At 36.3% G+C, this 22,666-nt stretch overlaps 1 long non-coding RNA gene across 1 annotated transcript; it reads left to right on the top strand.

The window, feature by feature from the left end:
• The first annotated feature begins 572 nt into the window (after positions 1-572).
• On the top strand, positions 573-21,024 carry LOC114913096 (uncharacterized). Its single transcript, XR_003799136.2, has 2 exons — positions 573-871; positions 20,782-21,024. It is a non-coding gene; the product is annotated as an uncharacterized lncRNA (long non-coding RNA).
• Positions 21,025-22,666: the final 1,642 nt, after the last annotated feature.

Raw genomic sequence — 22,666 nt, 5'->3', positions numbered from 1 at the left:
AAGCCACCAATCTATTTAGCCATGTGCACAATTCACTGAAATCTCTCAACGACTTTTAGAATGTGGACAAAATTCATAACTAACACTCACGACTAACAACTCAAATTCATAGGTTAGTGGATGGATTTTCTATCCTAATGGTCTATCAGATCAAAGCCCAACAACCTAGGAAACTAGGATTTAACAGCCTATCAGATTCAGGCATAACAGTCTACAACTCCATTTCTATATAAAGAGATACTAAAAAGACTCTAGAATAAGTTTCACTCTAGAGAAAGAGCCACCCATGCTCTTGCTCTCTCACTCTTTTCTCTACTATTCTTCAATTTTGGCTGGTTTAAGCATCTAAGAATTCTCCACTAAAGAACCTCCAGTAGGAGTGGACATATCCTATAGATTTTTCTTGGTGCTCCATTCCTCGGATTGAAGCTGAACTTTCAAATCGAAAGAAGTTTGATCCCGACCGTACTCATCTCGAACCAGAATCTTACAGTAATATATTAATATTTAATAAGATATTTAATGATCCAGATGTTGTCAATTTTCGAAAGTGAGTCGTATTTTTGGGAATGGACCAATACCATCCCCTTGCAGTGTTTCTTCCGGTCAAGCACCGGCAACCACTGCTGCCAGCTAAAAAAGTAGGTGGGTTCGAGATCCAGAATCTACACTCCCATCTTATCCTTACCAAGTCGGATCCGTGTGTTTCCCACCTGAACAGATTCGACCCAACAATTACTTTCGATATCTCATTCTCGAGTCTGAACCGTTCTCAACTTCCCGTGGAAATCTCTTCTTCGGACCACGCTGGTCAAAACAACAGGACATCCCGGGGGAAGTCCCTACCCTTTTTTTGCGATTTTCTCCGAAGGTACTGTCTTCCCCTTCTCTTTAATCAACCATTTGGTGGTAACAAAATGGGATTTGGTAGGCATCCCACCGGAAAAAACCCATCTTAGTTAATTAGGATTCTTTTTTTTTTTTTTTTGCGTGGCATATAAGACTGGCAACTCGAATACTTCTGGTTGCTATTTGATTCGGGAACTCTGTTGGATTATGAATATTTGAGTTGTCGGATAAATTTTATATACTGAGAGAGTGATAAGAGTTGATAGATAAGGCGGTCTCACCCCTTTATGAATCAAACTTTAATTTAGGTTCATGGATCCATTAATTTTGATTCTTGTATCGTGTTTGATTTGATCCTTTTAATCAGGTTGTTAGAAGGATTTATAACTTGATAGTGCAGAGGGTGGTAATGGAAGATAACGGAGTTGGGATCCTGATATCCGCCATCAGCCTATCCATCTTCTCCTATTATACCTTCTGGGTCATCATTCTGCTCAGTTTTGTGGGCTGCCTTCTATTTTTGATTCTATATTGTTTTAAAGTTCATAGACTCAAGTTCATGCTTTGGTTCCTTCTAGCCATTTGTGGATGAGGATCACTTCATACACAAGTACTTCCTTCCCCAAGAGTTTGCTATATTGATTCCAGTGCTTGGTGGTGCTGCGCTCCTCAGCTTCTTATGCCTTTTTATTAGATTTGTAATCCTTAAGTCAAAGTATGAGACATCTTGACGTAGGTTGCATTCTTTATTTCACTCTAACCTTTTCCTTCTTACGCCCCCTTGTAAAATTGTTGACTGGAACTTCAAGGAGTCTCAAATTCTTGCAAGAGATGAGGAAATGGGTCTACTGACTGAAAATTAACCCTCATTCTATATGTATGGTTACTAAAACTGTCAAGGTTATGTGAAAACTGGTTTCACTTAATGTCAAAGCAACATCATGAGTATAATATTGGTTTAACTTCTGTTGGTCAGATATGATATGCTAGAATCTTATTTCTATGATAAGAATTAATTATCCTTCTGTCCTATAGGTTGGTTTTGGAATGTTTTGAAGGTTTTCTTTTTCCAGAAAGAAAATGATTCCCATGAGAATCTGATAACACTGCTTTACACTGAGACCAGTGGAAGACTTATTAAACACATAAATGACTTGGATTTGGATGCAATTTAGAAAGACCAAGTCAAAGGGTTCGCCTGTGAGCTTGAAAATGTATGAGTCAGTAGTCATTAATTTTATATATCCAAATAAAGCCTCGAATTCTTCATATCTTTTTCTCTATGTGACAATTTATAAAAGTGCCCTTTTTCTTTTTTTCTGACGAGTGATTGTTTTCTTGGAGAGTTTTCAGAGGGTTTGTTCATTTTGTAGAATTTAAATATCTCAGTGTGCATGCATCTCAACCTAATGTGTCACGGTACATTCTTTCTTTTGGAACATTTGCTTCTCTTCTTGATAGTTGATTATTTACTATTCATCGCCTACTTTCTTCCATATGTAACATTGGATCCTATCCATGCTCTCCTGTATTTTCTTTATAATACTTCATTCTTTTTAACTTGAAGCACTGGTACTTGATTTTGTTGCACTTTTAGTCATTGATTGGGAAAACTTGACTCGTATTACATTGCAAGTTAGGCTACGGATTGACCTGATGAAGAAGGAATCTTAAACATAGATTTAAGGACAACAAAATAGAATGGGCTGGCCAAATTAATACATGGATGCATAATGACGGCTAGTCTTCAAATCCATCTTCTCAAACCATACTTTACCAAAATAACATTTAGATATGAGTTATCTTCCTTGGATCTGAATTTTTCTTGGTCTATAATCAAAAGTCAGCAAATTGAAATGACAAATTGTACTCAACAGAAAAGTCCTTCAGCTGCAGATGGAGGTAGGCTATGTTACCTAGACCCTCCAATTTAGTCAACTAAGTAAAGCATCTGTACCTGACACTTAAAGCACGGGCATTGATATGACACTTGGATACAGCTATAAGGGAAGAAATTCATAGATAAGGATCAGATGCATAGATATGCACCTCCACCTGACATGCGAGTTTGACTTGGTGTAGCATAAGAGGTAGATCAACTAAGAAATAAAAGTGTAGTGGAGAAAGGGCAGGAAGATGAAGAGAAGATGAGGCTTACATTAAGTATCATGCCTCCGATCCGAGATTGTAAGTCGAAGGTTATGGCAACCGCTGCATACTCATAAAAAACTTTTCTTATAAGCATGCAAGGCATCTCATCATGATATCATACACATAAAGTTAAATAAATTTTAATTTTTACTGATCAAACCTTAGTTCAAATAATAAATCAAAACTCAATATCAAAAAGAAAAATAATTGTCTGACAAAGTTAATACTTAAAATAAAAATCTTGCATCAATTCTGAGAAAATCCTAAATCAAATAAACTAACTTCATCTCTAATCGCTCTCCCAACCGAAATTCTCCATCATGCTAATTTTCTGGATCTGTAAAGAAAAAATATAAAACTCATCATGAGCTAAATAGCTCAGTAAGCAGAGTATAGCTTTAACTGAATAAATCAGGCAATAATACTGTACATATCGGTTTACTGATAATAACAAAATTAATATGTAAATTTATGAATTCATAATTTAATTCATCACACTATCAATCATATATAAAATTTTAATTCATCATAATTTCAAATTTATGCTTATCATCTTAAATTCATCAAATTTCTTAAGTTTTTCTTACCAACCATGAACTATGAGCATATTTTTCCTGTGGCAGGGTCATAATACCGCGTATCTTTTTGCGGTAGGCTACGAATCATCTGGCAACAAAGTCCTTCGGAATCGTTAGTCTCACTGGTGGTTTGTCGCTGGTCTAGCTGGCGACATGTCGCTGGTCTCGCTGGCGAGATAAATCCTCAGGACAAATCATTTGCCAACATATATGCCCCCATTAGCAGGATCCTTTACATAGCCAGGTTGTCAATTCATATCATCTTTCAATTCATATATTATTTCGATAATAATATAAATAAGTGATATTCGAGTAAATCAATCATATCATTCTTTATGATCATACATCATCATAATAATTTTCAACAAATATCTTCAATCATAAATAATTTTTAACAATTATTTTCAATCACAATTAATTTCAACAAATATTTTCAATCACAAGCATGTCATGAATTAATATAATTTAAATTTATAATTTATCAGATAAATTCAATAAAAGTAAAACACTACTTACCTCAAAAGAAAATCCAAACTAGAGATCCTAGAAATCTTGAAAATCCTTCTCTGAACTTGGTACGTCAAATATCATATTTTTGATCAAGATTTCATCAAATTAAAAAATAAAAATTCTTAAAATCTAATGTCCTCACATGGATCGACTAGATGACAGCGTCTAGGATTTTTGGATTGATCCATGAAAACTCTTCTTATATTTTTATTATTATTATTATTACTATTATTATTATTTTTAAAATTCATCAATCCTAAAAAAAATTCAAGAGAGAGAGCAGAGAGAGAAAGTCTCTCTCTCCTTTTTTTCTTCTTCTTTTTCCTTCCTTTTTCTTTTCTTTTCTTTTTCTCTTTTTCTTTTTTTCCTTCCTTTTTCTTTTTTTCTTCTCGTGGTCTTCCCTGGCCGAAACAGGGGACCGACAGATCCCCTCCCTTTGACCGGCCATCCGGACCGCAGTTGGTATAGCGAAGGCCGGCGGCAGGGGGCAACCCTCTCGAGTTCGGAGAGGCCAAGGCCGACGGTCGGCAGTGATCGCCGGCACCGGAAAATCAAAGAGAAGAAGAGATCAAACAGAGGGGTCCCTTCTCCGACGAAATCCGACGACACCCATCACCTGCAGTTGTGCACAGAGGCACGAAAAAAAAGAGAGAGAGGAAGAGGAAGAAAGGCTTACCTCAGCCTCTGATGACTCCACCGGTGAGAAATCGTGGCAAGCACGAATCAAGAGGCCGCGGCTTCAATCGGAGAAATCGGAGAGAAAATACCGACGATCGTCGGTGATTGCTATGTCCTCTTACAGAGGAGAGGAGGGGGTTCTTATAGGGCTCATCCTAGGGTCTTTCAATGGCCCTAGGACTCCGATTTTCAATCGAAACCGAGGAAGGAGAAGACTCCGATCGAGAGTCTTCTTCTCCTATTTTTTTTTTGGATGGGCTTAATGGGCTTTAGGTCCAACAGGCCGGGTTATCACATTCTACCTCCCTTAAAAAAAAATTCGTCTTCAAAATTTAACGTACCTTCATTTTCAAATAAGTATGGATATCTCGACTTCATATCATCCTCAAGCTCCCAAATATCCTCTCTCTCCTCATGATTACTCCAATGAATCTTCACATATGGAATGATGCGTCGTCTTAGCACTTGTTTTTTACGATCCATGATCCGTACAGGATATTCTTCATATGATAGATCGTTTTTAGCTTGCAATGGTTCAAGTTTCATGATATGACTTGGGTCTGGTAAATATTTCTTCAACATAGAAATATGAAAAACATCATGTACTCCGGCAAGTGAAGGTGGTAAGGCAAGTCTATAAGCCACCTCACCAATTCTTTCCAAAATCTCGAACGGATCCACATATTTAGGATTCAATTTGCCACAAATGCCAAATCTTGAGATTCCTTTTGAAGGAGACACTTTGAGAAATACATGGTCACCAATTTGAAATTCTAATTTTCGTCTCCTATTATCTGTATAACTTTTCTGTCTGCTTTGTGCTGTCCGAAGTTGTTCTTTAATTAATTGAATCTTTTCGACTGTTTGTTGAATAAGTTCGGAACCCAATATTCTCCGCTCACCAACATCATCCCAGTGAATCGGTGATCGACATCTTCTACCATATAATGCTTCATAAGGTGCTATACCAATGCTAGCCTGATAACTATTATTATAAGTGAACTCAATCAAAGGTAGATGCTCATCCTATGAACTTTTCATTCTAAAATACAAGTTCTCAACATATCTTCTAAGATCTGAATAGTTCTCTTTGACTGGTCATCAGTCTGTGGATGAAATGCTGTACTAAAGTTTAATTTTGTTCTCAATGCCTTGTGTAAATTCTTCCAAAACTGTGATACAAATCTGGTGTCTCGATCCGATACAATAGTCACTGGAATTCTATATAGCTTTATAATTTCTTTCATATATAATTTTGCTAGTCTTTCCAAAGTGAATCCAACTCTAATTGATAGAAAATGTGCAGACTTTGTCAATCGATCCACAATCATCCAGGCTGCATCATTTTTACTTGGAGTCTTAGGTAATCCAGTTACAAAATTCATAGTGATATGTTCTCACTTCCATACTGGAATATCGAGAGGTTGAAGTAATCCTGCAGGTCTCTGATATTCAGCTTTAACTTGTTGACACACCAAACATCGAGCCACAAATTGAGCGATCTCTCTCTTCATATTATTCCACCAGTACATTTTCTTTAAGTCTCTATACATCTTAGTGCCTCTCGGATGAACTATATAACCGATCTGATGGGCTTCCTGAAGTATTTCTTGTTTGAGTACCAAATCATTGGGTATGCAAATTTTATTTTCGAATCTCAACGAACTATCATCATGTATCTTGAATTCAGATTGAACACCAGCTTCCACTAAATCCCTTATTTTCATTAATTGTGGATCACCATTCTGGACGACTATAATTCTTTCAATGAGTGTTGGCTGAACTCTTATGTTGGCTAATCGTACTGTTGAGTCATATACTCGAATATCTAATTTTAGTTTTCTTATATTCTCCAATAATTGGTTTTGATGTGTGATTAAAATAGCCAAATTTCTTATGGATTTTCTACTAAGGGCATCAGCAACAACATTAACTTTTCTGGGATGATAATGAATTATTAAATCATAATCTTTTAACTGTTCTAACCACCTTCTCTGTCTCATGTTTAATTCCTTCTGCGTAAAAATATACTTCAAACTCTTATGATCAGTAAACACTTCACACTGCGCATCGTATAAATGATGTCTCCAAAATTTTAGGGCAAAAATCACTGCAGCTAACTCCAAATCATGTGTCGGATAATTCTGTTCATATGGTTTCAATTATCTTGAGGCGTAAGCCACTACCTTACCATGTTGCATCAATACACAGCCAAGTCCCTTTTTAGATGCATCACTATATATTGTGAATCTTTCATTTTCTGTTGGTATAGTAAGGATAAGGGCTGAAACTAATCGTTGTTTTAACTCTTGAAAACTCTGTTCACAATCCTCGGTCCACTCGAATTTAACCTCTTTCTGAGTAAGACGAGTCAAAGGTACAGCTATGCGGGAGAATCCTTCTACAAATCATCTGTAATAACCTGCCATTCCCAGAAAGCTCCGAATTTTGAAAATATTTGTAGGTCTGTTCCACTGCATCACAGCTTCTACTTTTGTTGGATTCACAGAAATTCCATCTTTAAACATGATGTGTCTTAAAAAGACTATTTTATCCAACCAAAATTCACACTTCTTTAATTTGGCATAAAGCTTTTCTTTCCTCAATATTTGTAGTACACACCGTAAATATTCTTCATGCTTCAATTTGCTTTTTGAATATATCAAGATATCATCAATAAATACGACAATAAATTTATCAAGATAGAATTTGAATATTCTGTTCATTAAATCCATGAAGACCGCTGGAGCATTGGTTAACCCAAATGGCATCACTAAAAATTCATAATGTCCATAACGAGTTCTAAATGCAGTCTTTGGTATGTCCTCTGCTTTGATTTTTAATTGATGATATCCTGAATGAAGATCAATTTTAGAAAAAACTTGTGCACCTTGCAGCTGATCAAACAAATCATCGATTCGAGGTAGAAGTACTTATTTCTGATAGTGATCTTATTCAACTCTCTATAGTCGATGCAAAGTCTCATACTACCATCTTTCTTTTTTATAAACAAGACTGAAGCTCCCCAAGGAGATACACTAGGTCTTATAAAACCTTTATCCAACAAATCCTGTAATTGATTTTTTAACTTCTTCAACTCCATGGGAGTCATTTGATAAGGAGCTTTAGAAATTGGACCGGCATTGAGTGCCAACTCAATAGTAAATTCAATTTCTCTGTCCGGTGGTAGTTTGGGTAAATCATCAATGAATACATCCGAAAATTCATTTACGATAAAAATATCCTGTAACCTCCATTCATCATATTCTGTATTCTTTATTGATACTAGATAATCTCTACATCCCTTTCTTAGCATCTGTCTAGCTTGCACAAATGAAATAATACGTGGAGGGGTGGTTCCTATACTTCCATCAAAACTGAATGCTAATTCTCTCGGTATTTGAAAGTTCACTCTCTTTCCATGATAATCCACAGAGGCATGATAAGTAGCAAGCCAATCCATTGCTAGAATGACATCAAAATCATGCATATCTAGGACCACCAAATCTGTCGGTAATTTTCTTTCTCCTATTCTGATATTACATGACTTGCACATATTTTTGGTACTCAAAATATCACCTACTGGTGTTTCAACATATAATTTAGTTTTCATAGGTTCACATACTATATCATGTTGTCTAATAAAAGTAGTAGATAAAGGAGTATGTACCACCAAAATCAAACAAAACAGAAGCATAAATACCAGATACAGGAATGATACCTGTCACCACAGCATTAGAGGCCTGAGCATTCTGTTGTGTGAGTGCATAGATCCTTCCTTGAGTTTTCAGCTTTTGACCTTCATCCTTTGTTTGTGTGGATCTATTCTCATTCTTCTGGGGGCAATCTGCAATTTTGTGTCCTTTCTGTCCACAGCTAAAACAAGAACCAGTATTTCATGGACAATTAGAAGACTCATGCTCTCTTTGGCCACATCTCAAATATCTAGCCGTCTCATTCTCACGATTCTTATCATTTGCTGGCTTCTTTGCTGGACCCTTATTGTTCTGATTTCGTCCTTGAGTTCCACCAAACCTATTTCTCTTCTTCTTATTTCGTTCTCTCTCCGCATGTGCTTTACTAACTTTTTTTTCAATTATTAGAGCTTTATTCATAATTGAGACATAAGTAGTTAACTCATAGGGTACAACTTATTTTCTAATTTTCGTCTTCAGTCCCATTTCAAATTTATGTACTCTATTTTGCTCAATTTCAATTAATCTTGAAACAAACTTGGCTAACTCCATGAATTTAGCTTCATACTCTACAATGGATCTGTTTCCTTGTTTCAAATGAATGAACTCTTGCTCTTTCTGTATTCTGACACTTCGAGGAAAGTACTTGTCAAAGAATTCATCTCGAAATCTCTCCCAAGTGAGTGGTATCCTATCGTGTTCATATTTTTGTTCAAGTATACGCCACCAGTTGTATGCCTTACCTTGTAACAGATATGTTGTGTAGCGGATCTTCTCATCATCGTGGCATTCTTGCACGGTGAATGACTTCTCCATCTTCATAATCCAGTTGTCAGCTTCCAGTGGCTCGATGGTCCCTTTGAAGGCTGGAGGAGCCAGCTTTTTAAACTCGACGATGTTGTTTCTCTGCATCAGATGTTCTTCATGTCCAGATGTCGATGGAGGATGCTGACGTGGCTGCGTATGTTGTTGTTGAAGTAACTGTTGCTGTGTTTGTACTACTCCAATCAGAGTTTGCATTAATTGAGTCATGTTCGGCTCTTCCTGTACTGTCGAAGTATTTCCAGTAGGGTCAATGATTCTCTCCTGCTGAGATGTGCTGCTATTCAATTGGGGAGTGTTATTACCAAGTGAATTTGATGTCCCTCCTATCGCTCCTTGAGTATTCTTCATTCATCGTGGAGGCGTATTGACCTATGACAAATTTGGGATGATAACTTATCCTTAATAAAGTTATAAACTTACTTAAGACAGGTCAGATCATAATCATCATAACTAACCTCTCAAATTTTCTAATATCTATCCATCACTCGCTCATTCTATTCTACATGTCTTTATCTATCTACTTATGCTCTGATATCATATAAATTATTACGCCCCCGACCCTAGATTGTAAGTCAAAAATCATGGCAACCACCGCATACTCATAAAAAACTTTTCTTATAAGCATGCAAGGCATCTCATCATGATATTATACACATAAAGTTAAATAAATTTCAATTTTTAATGATCAAACCTTAGTTTAAATAATAAATCAAAACTCAGTGTCAAAAAGAAAAATAATTATCTGATAAAGTTAATACTTAAAATAAAAATCTTGCATCAATTCTGAGAAAATTCTAAATCAAATAAACTAATTCCATCTCTAATCGCTCTCCCAACCGAAATCCCGCATCATGCTAATTTTCTAGATCTGTAAAGAAAAAATATAAAACTCATCATGAGCTAAATAGCTCAGTAAGCAGTATATACCTTTAACTGAATAAATCAGACAATAATACTGTACATATCGGTTTACTGATAATAACAAAATCAATATGTAAATTCATGAATTCATAATTTAATTCATCACACTATCAATCATATATAAAATTTCAATTCATCATAATTTCAAATTTATGCTTATCATCTTAAATTCATCAAATTTCTTAAGTTCTTTTTACCAACCATGAACTATGACCATATTTTTTCTGTGGCAGGGTCATAATACCGCGTATCTTCTTGCGGTAGGCTGCGAATCATCTGGCAGCAAAATTCTTCGAACCCGCTGGTCTCGCTGGCGGTTTGTCGCTGGTCTCGCTGGCGACATAAATCTTCAGGATAAATTATTTGCCAACGTATATGCCCCCATTAGCGGGATCTTTTACATAGCCAGGTTGTCAATTCATATCATCTTCCAATTCATATATTATTTCGATAATAATATAAATAAGTGATATTCGAGTAAATCAATTATATCATTCTTTATGATCATACGTCATCATAATAATTTTCAACAAATATCTTCAATCATAAATAATTTTCAACAATTATTTTTAATCACAATTAATTTCAACAAATATTTTCAATCACAAGCATACCATGAATTAATATAATTTAAATTTATAATTTATCAGATAAATTCAATAAAAGTAAAACACTACTTACCTCAAAAGAAAATCCAAACTAGGGATCTTAGAAATCTTGAAAATCCTTCTCTGAACCTGGTACGTCAAATATCATATTTTTGATCAAGATTTCATCAAATTAAAAAATAAAAATTCTTAAAATCCAATGTCCTCACATGGATCGACTAGATGACAGCATCTAGGATTTTTGAATTGATCCATGAAAACTCTTCTTGTATTTTATTATTATTATTATTATTATTACTACTACTATTATTATTATTTTTAAAATCCATCAATCCTAAAAAAAATCCAAGAGAGAGAGCAGGGAGAGAAAGTCTCTCTCTCTCCTTCTATTTCTCTCTCTCCTTTTTTTTCTTTTTCTTTTTCCTTCCTTTTTCTTTTTTTTTTCTCTTTTTCTTTTTTTTCCTTCCTTTTTCTTTTTTTTTTCTTCTCGTGGTCTTCCCTGGCCGAAACAGGGGACCGACAGGTCCCCTCCCTTTGACCGGTCGATCGGACTGCAGTCGGTACGGCGAAGGCCGGAGGCAGGGGGCAACCCTCTCGAGTTCGGAGAGGCCAAGGCCGGCGGTCGGCAGTGATCGCCAGCACTGGAAAATCAAAGAGAAGAAGAGACCAAACAGGGGGGGTCTTTTCTCTGACGAAATCCGGCGACACCCGTCACCGGCAGTTGTGCACAGAGGCACGAAAAAAGGAGAGGAGAGAGGAAGAGGAAGAAAGGCTTACCTCAGCCTTCGGTGACCCCGCCGGTGAGAAATCGCGGCGAGCACGAATCAAGGGGCTGCGGCTTCAGTCGGAAAAATCGGAGAAGAAATACCGGCGATCGTCGGTGATTGTTATGTCCTCTCACAGAGGAGAGGAGGGGGGTTCTTATAGGGCTCATCCTAGGGTCCTTCAATGGCTTTAGGACTCCAATTTTCAATCGAAATCGAGAAAGGAGAAGGCTCCGATTGGGAGTCTTCTTCCCCTTTTTTTTTTTTTTTTGGATGGGCTTTAGGCCCAACAGGCCGGATTATCACATTAAGTTTTCAAAAAACTCCTTTCCTATCTTCGTATATCGCAACATCGACCATGTCAGAAAATCGATTTTATGGACCATAAAAATCAATTACCAACACATGAGAGAGAGCGAGCAAGCGAGAGAGAGAGAGAGAGAGAGAGAGAGAGGAGATCTTGGCCAGAAAAGTCAGGTGGCTCCCATATATCTCTTTTACATTTTTCTCCTTTCTTCCATTATTTTCCTACAATTCCGCTCTTTTTCCTTTTCTCAGATCTTTTATTCATCAATTAGTGGATGGACAGTGCCCTTCAGTCTGTAAGCTAGAGGAGAGGTTGTATCTCTTCTTTTCTGAGAAATCAGGATGTGGATCATCCTTATTTAATCTGTATTGGACAACTTAGATCCTCTACAATTTAAATCACGGACCTTGAGAACATAGATAAAGTTGATCTATAATCTCAATGATGGGCCTAGAAGACATTAAGATCACACTAAGCCCCTCTTATAATGGAAGGTATATATAATAGGATCCTTAGAACTAACAAAATGCCCTTAAACTACATAAATGAAGGCAGTGAGAAATTTTCGAATATTCTCTATATCTGACTTGGCTCTGTATATGGGAATCGATTGCATGTAGGATGCATTCAGATGTTCTCATAATTGATGGATTCTTCTCAGGATTTATTGCAGTTGATCTACCACCTCCTGGAATTTGAAAAATGTTTTGCATTGTTGGTACATATATCAGGATAAGTTTACTAGAGGAGAACATGCAATAGCACATTAGCAAGGTTTTAGATTAGACATAGGGTAGCCTGGGTGTGACAATGTGCTGATGCTCCTTGGTGATTAGTGTTACTAACATCTGAAATGATTTCATACAGCATGAAGCACGAAATAGCATGTACAAGGAGAAGGAAAAGATTTTGCCACAATCTTTTGCAGGTTCTGGCTTAATCTTGAAATTCTGGAATGGCTTTTCTGTGGAAGTTAATAGGAAAATACCAGTTATTTTTTAATGTATTTGTTCTTTTTCAAAATGACATGATATGCTGTAGGGAGAAGATCCATGATACTGTAGTCACTTATGTTCTCTTCAACATTCCAAGTTTGCTGATCACATTTGACTAGTTAAAAGTTTAAATGGTATAAGCATAAAGCACTGTAGATGGAAAGTTCTTAAAATTTTTTGGACTATGCTGCATGTATGAGAAAATTTCTTATTCATGTTCTGGACTACGCCACGTGACTGTGACTTGGATATGGATCGAGCAAAAGTGGAAAGCCATGTGTCTTCTTGAACAGGTTGGAGTTACCATTGCCCAAGCTATAACCAATGCAATTCTAGAAGGGGGAGAGGGACTTGATGATTCGGTGCAGCACAAAAGAGGCTTGAGGACTGAAACCTCTGAAAGTGGAGTTGAATCTGCTAGGCCTAAAATATGAAGATCTAAACAGTTCCTAATAGTCCCAGTCCCACAGGAATATCCAACATCACTTAGCTAGAAGGCCTTGCTCATAGCTTTAGGATTCTTAATGCCTAGTCATCTCTCAGATTTAGGCATAAAAACAACTTCCCAGCTGATTAAACAGGAGAACCTAATTCATTGCTGCCTTCCTTTCCAAATGAAGGCTTGTCAAAAGGAATCCAATTGTTTGACGACCCAGTCAGATAGGCTAAAGGTTGACATGGAATAGGAAGGGAATGTGGGGAGTAAGGAGATAATCAGAGCGAGTTTGCTTCCAAATGGAGAGAAGCTGTCACTTTCCACTGGTTACCCATCCTGTTTGTTGAAGGGTTTATCACTTAGTGGAGTGCTAAAGTCGGTGAGAGAAAGTTAATCTCACTTGATGTTGAATAAAACACTGAATTCCCTGCCTCTTTGCTAAGTGTTTGCAAGAAACGATTACATACTTTCTGTTGAAGTTACTTTTAAACCTGATACAATTGAAAGCGGTACAGCATAAATTTGAGATAGGTTATTTGATCCCTATTGCCCATAGAAAAAACAACGTGTCATCTGGAAATTCTAAATTTCTGAGTTCCCCCATCAAGAGTTTGTCACCAAGACCTTGGATTAAGTTTTGTTTGCTGGCCCAGAGGTGGATCCTGCTAAAAGAGTCAACAACAAGGACAATTAGAAGGGGAAGAGAGGTTCACCTTTTTGTCTGCCCTCTTTGCACTTGACTCAATTACCAAGGGTCTCTTTTAGAATACAACTACTTTTTAACCAGAGATAATTTGCTTGGTGCATCCACACCGAGCATTGGAAAAACATTTATTCTTCAGAGTTTACAAGTATGAAATCCCAGTTGAGTAGATTGACAGCTTTGTCAAAGTCAGGCTTATAAGGGATACCATCTTCGCTCCTTTTGCAATGGCTGATAAATGATAATGCTGGTATCACAGAGAAAACTGTCCAGGATAAATCAAATTAATCCTTAATGAAATCAAGCTGAGCCGAGTGAGCAAGAAGCTCGAGGAAAGGGGCTAGTCTTTAAGCAAGGACTTTGGAGACCATCTTGAAATGTTGCTGCATAGACAAATAACCATGCACTTCTTGGAGAACTGACACTTTCTTTCTTGGTATAGGGGCTAGACAAGCATAATTGAGCCTCTGCAGTCTGATTGACCAGCGTAGAGTTCCTCGAAGAGTGAATATGGTAAATTTTCGTAAGTTCCCTGAAGGTCTGAAAGAAATGAGTGCATGAAAATCACAAGCTTTATCTCCACCAGGATTCAAAACTGCATCTGTAATATCATCCTCAAAGAAAGATCCATCCAAGCAAAAAAGTCAGAGCTATCAGGGCCATCAATTCTGTTCCAATTAATCCAAATAATAGAGGGGCCTACAGTTACATATAAGGCTTTTTCTTTGACTTGTTGATATGGTGAATTATGTTTCTCATGGTGACTTGTTTGCTATTACAACACTACAATATTCAACAAAAATCATTTGGTTGTTGGAGTTAAACATGCATATAAAAGGTGTTCTGTCCATCTTCAGATGTAAATTACAAACAAAGTAGCCTCGTATATCCTTTCGTGTTTACGTTCCTGATGATCATGACCGCAATTTTTTGATATTTATACTAAGCCCTTGCAGTTATGGAAATGGCAGACTTATAAATCTTACAAATAAATCTGGAAAGAAATCATGAAAAAACTTGAAGAAATCTGCTGTTAGGAGGATATTCATTTTACAGGAACTGCTTATATGCCACAATTTGTGTTGGAGTTAGGCTGGTTTTCTTTGGAGCATGATCTAGATGCTGAGAATAGTCGGCATTACCCTGGATAATTTTATGCTACACAGCTTATTTCGACAAAGCTATTTTCTCATATTACAGAAGTAGATTAGGGTCATATTGAACCTGCTCATGTTCAAGTTATCATGGAAGCATGGTGGAGAATGCTGAGAGGATGGTAGGGAGGAGAAGAGAGAGATAATACAGGTTAGAGTATTCTTTCATGGAATAAATTCTCTATACATCAACCAGCTTTCAACCTATGCTACACTCTAATACGATAATGGATTCTTGGTGGTTTCGCTTTAACTACTATGCCATGATAATTCATGGTAAGATACCAAGACTGATTTAATAAGATTTCAAACCCTCTAGAAAGTTACATGCAGAGCCAACTCTCTTTTTCTAGTCTATATGAGGATGTACGTCACACAACCACATCTTACTTGAGCCAACACTGACTCCATAAGACATTTCAAATAAACTTATCACTAAATCCAACTCTTGAACTCAATCTTAACCTATCCTGCAATAGTATATTTGTATCACACTCAACATTCTCCTTTAATGTGATTCCATGAAAAGCCACAAATATGATTGCCATTTTTGTTGTTGTAATTATTCGTACATGAGATGTTGCTGAATGACCAATGCCCTTGCAATCAATATGGACCATCCATACTCATGAACTTCAAATCTTCATATACCAGCTATATGCCTTTGATGTCACTTGATCACTTTAGACACCTTCATCCATTGGAGAAGTTGAATCATATATCCCAAGCACACCGACTTGGATTTGTACATCAATCTCCCATAGATTAGTGTCGTTCATAGAATACCCCTTTTGTTTCATCCTTGATGAAGATAATCAAGCCTTATATGTTCTTGTATTTCTTCTTTGCACACATGCTACATATTTATCTAGCCTTTCATTATGCTCACACAATCAGATTTGAAGGAGCTGCTTTTATTTGAGCATCATCATCTCCCACTGTAGCCTCCTTGCTCTTGTCAATCAACCAATCTGCACAATCCATAGCTTGTACCACTTCCTTATCTTGTACAGCCTCAAATATGTCATAACACAGCATATTTGAAATTGGGATTATTACTTGAACATGTCAGCTTGACATGAGATTTATCACTGCAAGCTGTTTTATCACCATGATCATAATTGCCATCTTATCAATGATTTGATCTAGCTTTCTTCGATTATTTTTGGACTTCTCCATATGTCTTTTTCAAAATCCTTATGCTTCTCTTGCCATTCTTACTATCAGAATCTTCTCAAAGATCAACTCATCTACATATGGTAGAAAAGGCTTCTTTGCTATTTCTTTTGGTTTAATTGTAACATCTCCTACACCTTAGGGAACATCACAGATTCCTTTTTGTTTTCCACCTTGCTATAGGTGTGCTCAATCACATCCATTAGCTTTTAGATGAGAAGAAACACTACATTTTCATCTTCTAGTGCTTGAAGTTTCTAAAATCAAACTTCCACAATTGTGGCTGGATCCACCAATCTGTATTTGCATCCACGCATCTTCTATTTAACCTATATACAATTGAATGAGTGCTTGCCAACGATCTTTGATTTATATGGCATCATTGTGCTAAGTTGGTCTAATTGGATCAGCTGCACGTATCTTAAAGTGGCCAAAAGAAAAGAAAAAAAGAGAAAGGGTGGGAAGAAGACTCCCGATGGAGTCTTCTTCTCTGGTGAATCTTGAAAAGAATAGGAGTCCTAGGACCATCGGAGCCCTAGCATTCTTTATAAATAAATCCCGATGGAGTCTTCTTCTCTGCTAAATCTTGGAAAGAATAGGAGTCCTAGGACCATCGGGACCCTAGGGTTCTCCATAAATAAATCCCTCTCCCCTCTAAGGTCCTCGATTGGTGATCGTTGCGCCTCTCTCTCTCTCTCTCTTTTCTCTCTTTGGATTCGCGGCCTCTCATGCTTACGCCTGCTAGAAATCAGAGCTATTGGCACCACCAGAGTCGAGGTAAAACCATGATCTCACCTCCTCTCTTTCTTTCCTTTCTTCCCACGGCCTTGCGCACCGCCATCGATTGTTGGTTTCGCCAGAAATTCATAGAAAGAGAGTTCCACCTCATCCCCTATTTTTAGCCAAGTTCTTTTCTTTTTTGGGAGCCATCGATGTCGCCATCTCTTGCAGTCGAGCCCTAGGCCGAGTATCTCGACCTCCCCATGACTCTCCATAATGGTGCCATGGCCGTCGATGACCGACCAATGGTTGGAAAGATAAAAAAGGGGTTGGATGCCCTTCTTTTCGAGCTCTTTCCCATGATTTCTCATCGACAGCTACCGCCGTCGACTGTCCATCACTGCTCACCATCGATTGCTTGCTATCGATGTTTCGGCCACCAGCCACTAACCCTATTCCTCTCCTATTCAATCAAGAAAAGGAAGAAAAGAAAAGAAGAAGAAAAGGAAAACAAAAGTAGAGGAGAGAGAGAGAGAAGATCCATCCCTCTAGTATTTTTCTCTCCTCCTACTTTTCTTCTCTTGAAAAAAATAAAATAAAAGAAATCAAAAGAAAACTCATTCTCTCTGGACTTTCTCTCATCCACTTTCTCTTTCTAAGAAGACCTAAGGACTCCAACATTGAGCTATAACTTCCTCTTCTAGGGATCTATGTTAACTCCAACAAGATGACCTCAAATCAATTTGGGATCTGGATGGTCTATTAGATCAATCACCTGGTCAACCATCTTCTTTCATTATTATTGAATTTTATTGAATAAAAATTTATTATGATTTAATATTTTAAATAGGATCACATGATTTTTCTAACGAAGTCTAAAGATCTAGGACGAAGAGATAAGTAGATTTTACACTCCTTATTCATTTTCAAATTACCATATTTTCTATGCAAATGATTTGTTGGTAATAAAGTCATATTTTTCATAAAATAAGAATTAGCATATAAAATATAAAAAGTATGTTTTATTGTGGCAAGTGATCCAATTGAATATGTTTTATGAAAATGATATGTTTATAAAATATGAATTTTATTATTTTTTTATCTACGTATATGTATATTTTAAGAAAAAGATATAAAGATTTCAAAAGCTAAGAAAAAGATATAAAAATTTCAAAGGCTCTCAGATAGCTATGAATAAATCTATAGAACTGAGAAGGTCAGCACTTGGAGCTAGCATCCATAAGAACATAGGTCCTACGAGCGAGTATAAAGTTGGCATACGAAACAAGAACTTTGTTGATTAAAAATACTGATCCTGTCATGGATATAAAGTGACCGTAGCATGAATATCTAAGAGCAATATTTTAAACTATTATATGAATACATAACAAGAATGATTTGGGAATCATATTTATGAAATGTTTATGATTTATATATGTATGATTGCTTTTATGACTCATTTTATTATATGTTCTATGAAATACTTTATTTTTATAATATCTGTTATTTTTTAAATATTGCATCATCATAAAAAAAAATTATGTTTGATCCAGTAAGGAAGCGTATGTTTTACTTCCTGAGCTGGTGTAGTTCACATCTCTTTATCTTTTTTTAAAGGACTAATGTTAGAAACAATGAAGGATGTAGGCTTGGGGGTCTACGTAACAAAGTTGAAAATTTTGTAGCTCAAACTTAGTTTATTGGATGACCGTAGACTTGTAGCTAACTATTTATGAATTTTATGACTTGGGTTTGATATTTGATTTTGGATCTAGATGTTTTGAACCATTCTTGATTTATTACTTGATGATGATCGAATTGAACATCTTATTATATTTTATTTGTGATGGATTTTAGTGGATTATGATTGCTGGACTTCGTGTTATCGAGGGCAACATCCCTCGATAGCATGACTGTGTTATGTTCTAGATTTGGAGCTTGACAATCGCTTGCTTCCACAATCACCATCACATTAGAGATTTGCCATCACCATTGTGTTAAAAAGCCCCTCTTAGGCTTTGCTACCAGTTGTAGAACCTTCTCGGGTTCAAGTTTTCACATGGAAGCATGGTGGAAATGTATATATGGAGAAGGGAGATAGCTGACACAAACTTATAATATATGTGTCAGATCTATTCTCTCTATTTATGACCATCCACATCCATCTATATTGATATGGATCAACATAATGATAATCCCATTTCAGTGAGACTTCAACCCACTGGGAGACTTACATGCACAGGCGACTCTCTTTTCCTAGGATGGTAAGGATATGCCTCACACAATATCCTAAGCCATCGCATTTAACTCCATAAGGCATTACAAATAAAAGTCCCACCAAATCCAACTTCCAAACCGAATCTACATTTATCCTATGATAGTTTAGATTACCCTTCCTACAGCTCAAAGCCATTTTTCTAAGGACAAGCCGAATGCAGCTTTGCATGTCATAGGATTTTGCATTTTCTGGATTATGTTTTGAAAAGCTCTAATCTGGTCGAAAGCATGCTTGGTATTGCTTAAAAAGGTGCTTTTGTGACTTTTAAAGCAAAAAGGTACTTTTCAAATATATATATATATATATGTGTGTGTTTCAGTATTATCATCGAAAAAGTGCCTCTACAGTTAGAAAAAGGCAAAAAATCACTTCTAGGAGAAGCTAAGGGTGCGTTTGGTTACACTTTTTGATTTTTTATTTTTAAAAAATATTTTTTATTTTTTTTGATTTTTGTTATTGAGTAAAAGCAAAAAAGCAAAAAATATGTTTGGTAACTACGCTGCTATAAAGCAAAAAGCAACATTTGGAGATGGCAGGTGAAGAGCTCGACGAAGGACAAGGGTTCAGGAAGAGAGAGAGAAGGGGGTGGGGAGGTGAAGAGCTCGACGAGGGAGAAGGGTTCGGGCTCTTTACCTTTTGGTTTGGTGTTTTAGATATGGGGGAGCAAAAAAAATAGAAAAGCAAGTTTTGGAAAGCAAAAAATTTTTGCTTTGCATATAAAGCGATTATTTTGATTATTTTAATTTTTGTTTTTTGCTTTTCATGATGCTACCAAACATTGCTTTTTGATTTTTAATTTTTAAAAATCAAAAAGCAAAAAAAATACTTTTTTAATGGCTAACCAAATATACCCTAGGAAATCTAGGTTCTAGCTTCTTCTGTTTTTCTTAAGGAGAAGCAATGCCAAATATACTCAAGGTATCCTAGAGCTAAGCAGTTTCAGATATTGCTACCGTTTGAAAGTCCCAGTAGTAAACATCAAAATTATCATGTCGTTAAAGAGATCAAGTTTCTAAAACTGTTTTTAAGTTTGTTTTCTGTTGATCATATATGAATCTATGATACTTGCACAATAGTTGCCTGTGTTGAGAATTTCGTCTTTTCTAAAGTCTTGGTTGCTTGCACACATTTGCCTTCTTGGAAGCCTCATGTGAATTAGTTAAGCTATGTCATGACTTGCAAGATTGGGTTGAAGAACCCAACTTGACATAGTTTCATAATGATGCTTGCAAAGTTAAATTCTATAGATTTAGAAAGGGCATTGTGATTTCTTGCAGACAGGTAAATGGAGAAATAAGTTGTAGTAAATTTCCTGAATATTTTTTCAAACTTACAGTTGGATTTATGTACATCCAAGAAAAAGCTTTATATAGTTGTATGTCATATGCTTTCTAATTTGATGGATCATTTGCCTGACATCCCATTTGAACCAGGGTGGTGCTTAAAGTAAGGGCCATACAATATGGTAATGAGAAGAGTGGAACAGAAGCACTTTTCCATTATTTTTATTTTTAATTGGAATCTCAAATTTTGAACGGCAAAATCTTCCTTCATCCTACTGTTCAGAAAATCAAAAGAAGACCCATAGGACATGTAATCAGAAACATTTTTATATGGATTCAGTTGTAATGGATATTATTAGACTATCAATCTGAAATGATTCAAGTTAATTGTCATTTGAAAGAGCTGATATTCAGACTTTTTTCTCCTCTAGAGCAAAAATCTTCAGAGATATATTATGTCAGAAACTGGAAAAAGATTTCCATGCCTGCAATGAAAAAAAAATATTGCACTCCTGAGACAGAAGGGGGTGGAAGAGTTGGAGTTTCAACTGAGAAACCCATTGGTGATCTATACCTTATACCAAGTGCTTCATCCTTTTTCAGTCTTTGGTGAAACTGATTCTGAACTAGAACAAACCATCTGGCTATCTTGGCATGTTCTGTGACAGAGGTCAGTTGCTGATTCTTGTTTACAAGATCGACTCAGATAAGGTGCATGAATTTGTTGAGTTCCCTGGAGAAGCTACAGTATGGGTGGGAGGGGTCATTTTTAATTGCCTAAGTGGGAGGAGTGATTCTGATAGCAACATGGTTTCTTCTTCTTCTAATATGGGATGGTATTAAGTTGCATGGGAGTCTAGGCATAACATTGGGTTGGTAGGTTTAGGGGTGTGCAGATAGGTGGATTTCCTGAGTAATTGTCATGGGTTTTAGGTAAGTGATTGTGTATAGGTTATGTTTTGGAGGATGGGCATGGCAAGATTTCTGCGGAAGTACTTCTAGGTTATACAGGTTGATCAAGTTTAATATTACCTTCTACGGAGCAATTCTAGTTGAGTTTATTGGTATTTATACCTTGTGTTTAGACTTCTAATGAGTTATCTCAGGCCTCTCCAAACTTTTGCGAAATGCTATATCTGAATAATTATGTTAAAACAAGAATTGACAAGTTTAATTTGCATGAGCCTTTTGGAACTTAATGAAATTCTTCTATGAGGGTTAATTTGCGAGGATGAAGTCAATGTTTTCATCTTGGCCAAGATCTCAGTCTGTATGAGTCTCAGGCACTCAAAAATATGGTATATAAAAAATCTCGGCCCTTGTTGTCCTGGCTGATGTAGATATAGCAACCAATACAATAACAACATATCAGCCAATGTTCTCCTACCAATTTTTATTTCCTTAAATAGTTCTTGAATTAAGATTTCTCAAAATCAATGCTTAAAATTAGTTGCTAATATTGATTTAACTTTATAGGCCAATATCCAGTTATCTAGATCTGATATACTCATCAAGATCTAACTCATTTCAGTCTTAGTTGCCCACTGATCTGACTGACATCTCAGCTTTTAAAAATATTGGATAAAATGGACATTCCTTTTCTAGAGATACTTCCTAGGTTGCTTAGGGTTGCTCAAATTTCATGTTGTATGTGCAGCTTTATATGGGTAGGTTGTTTCATAGCTTGAGCCCTTGTGATCAGATGTCAGTTGCATATATTGGAGATGTATATCAAATTTCTGGAACTCTTGTGAACTTCTATGTTTTTCAAATAACAGGAGAGAGAGTATGCAGGCTTAAGAATTTGCAGGAGCTTTTCAGCATTTGTGAAAACCTATATTCTTAAGTACAAAAGTTAATATTAAAAACAGGCAAGGCTTTAGAAGTTTATGGTGAGTTTCTTCAATTTCTTGACTTGTATTCTAAGGAGTAAATATATTCAGCAAGAGAAGACTAGTAACCTCTTGGTAATATCTATTATATCATTGAGTTTGGTCTATGAAATAAGTTTATTAAAGTGATCACCTAGGAATCC

This window comes from Elaeis guineensis, chromosome 5 (assembly GCF_000442705.2).
Source record: "Elaeis guineensis isolate ETL-2024a chromosome 5, EG11, whole genome shotgun sequence".
Classification (NCBI taxonomy): Eukaryota; Viridiplantae; Streptophyta; class Magnoliopsida; order Arecales; family Arecaceae; genus Elaeis; species Elaeis guineensis.
The sequence above is the reverse complement of the archived record's forward strand: the minus strand, read 5'-3'. Positions and strand labels throughout refer to the sequence as shown.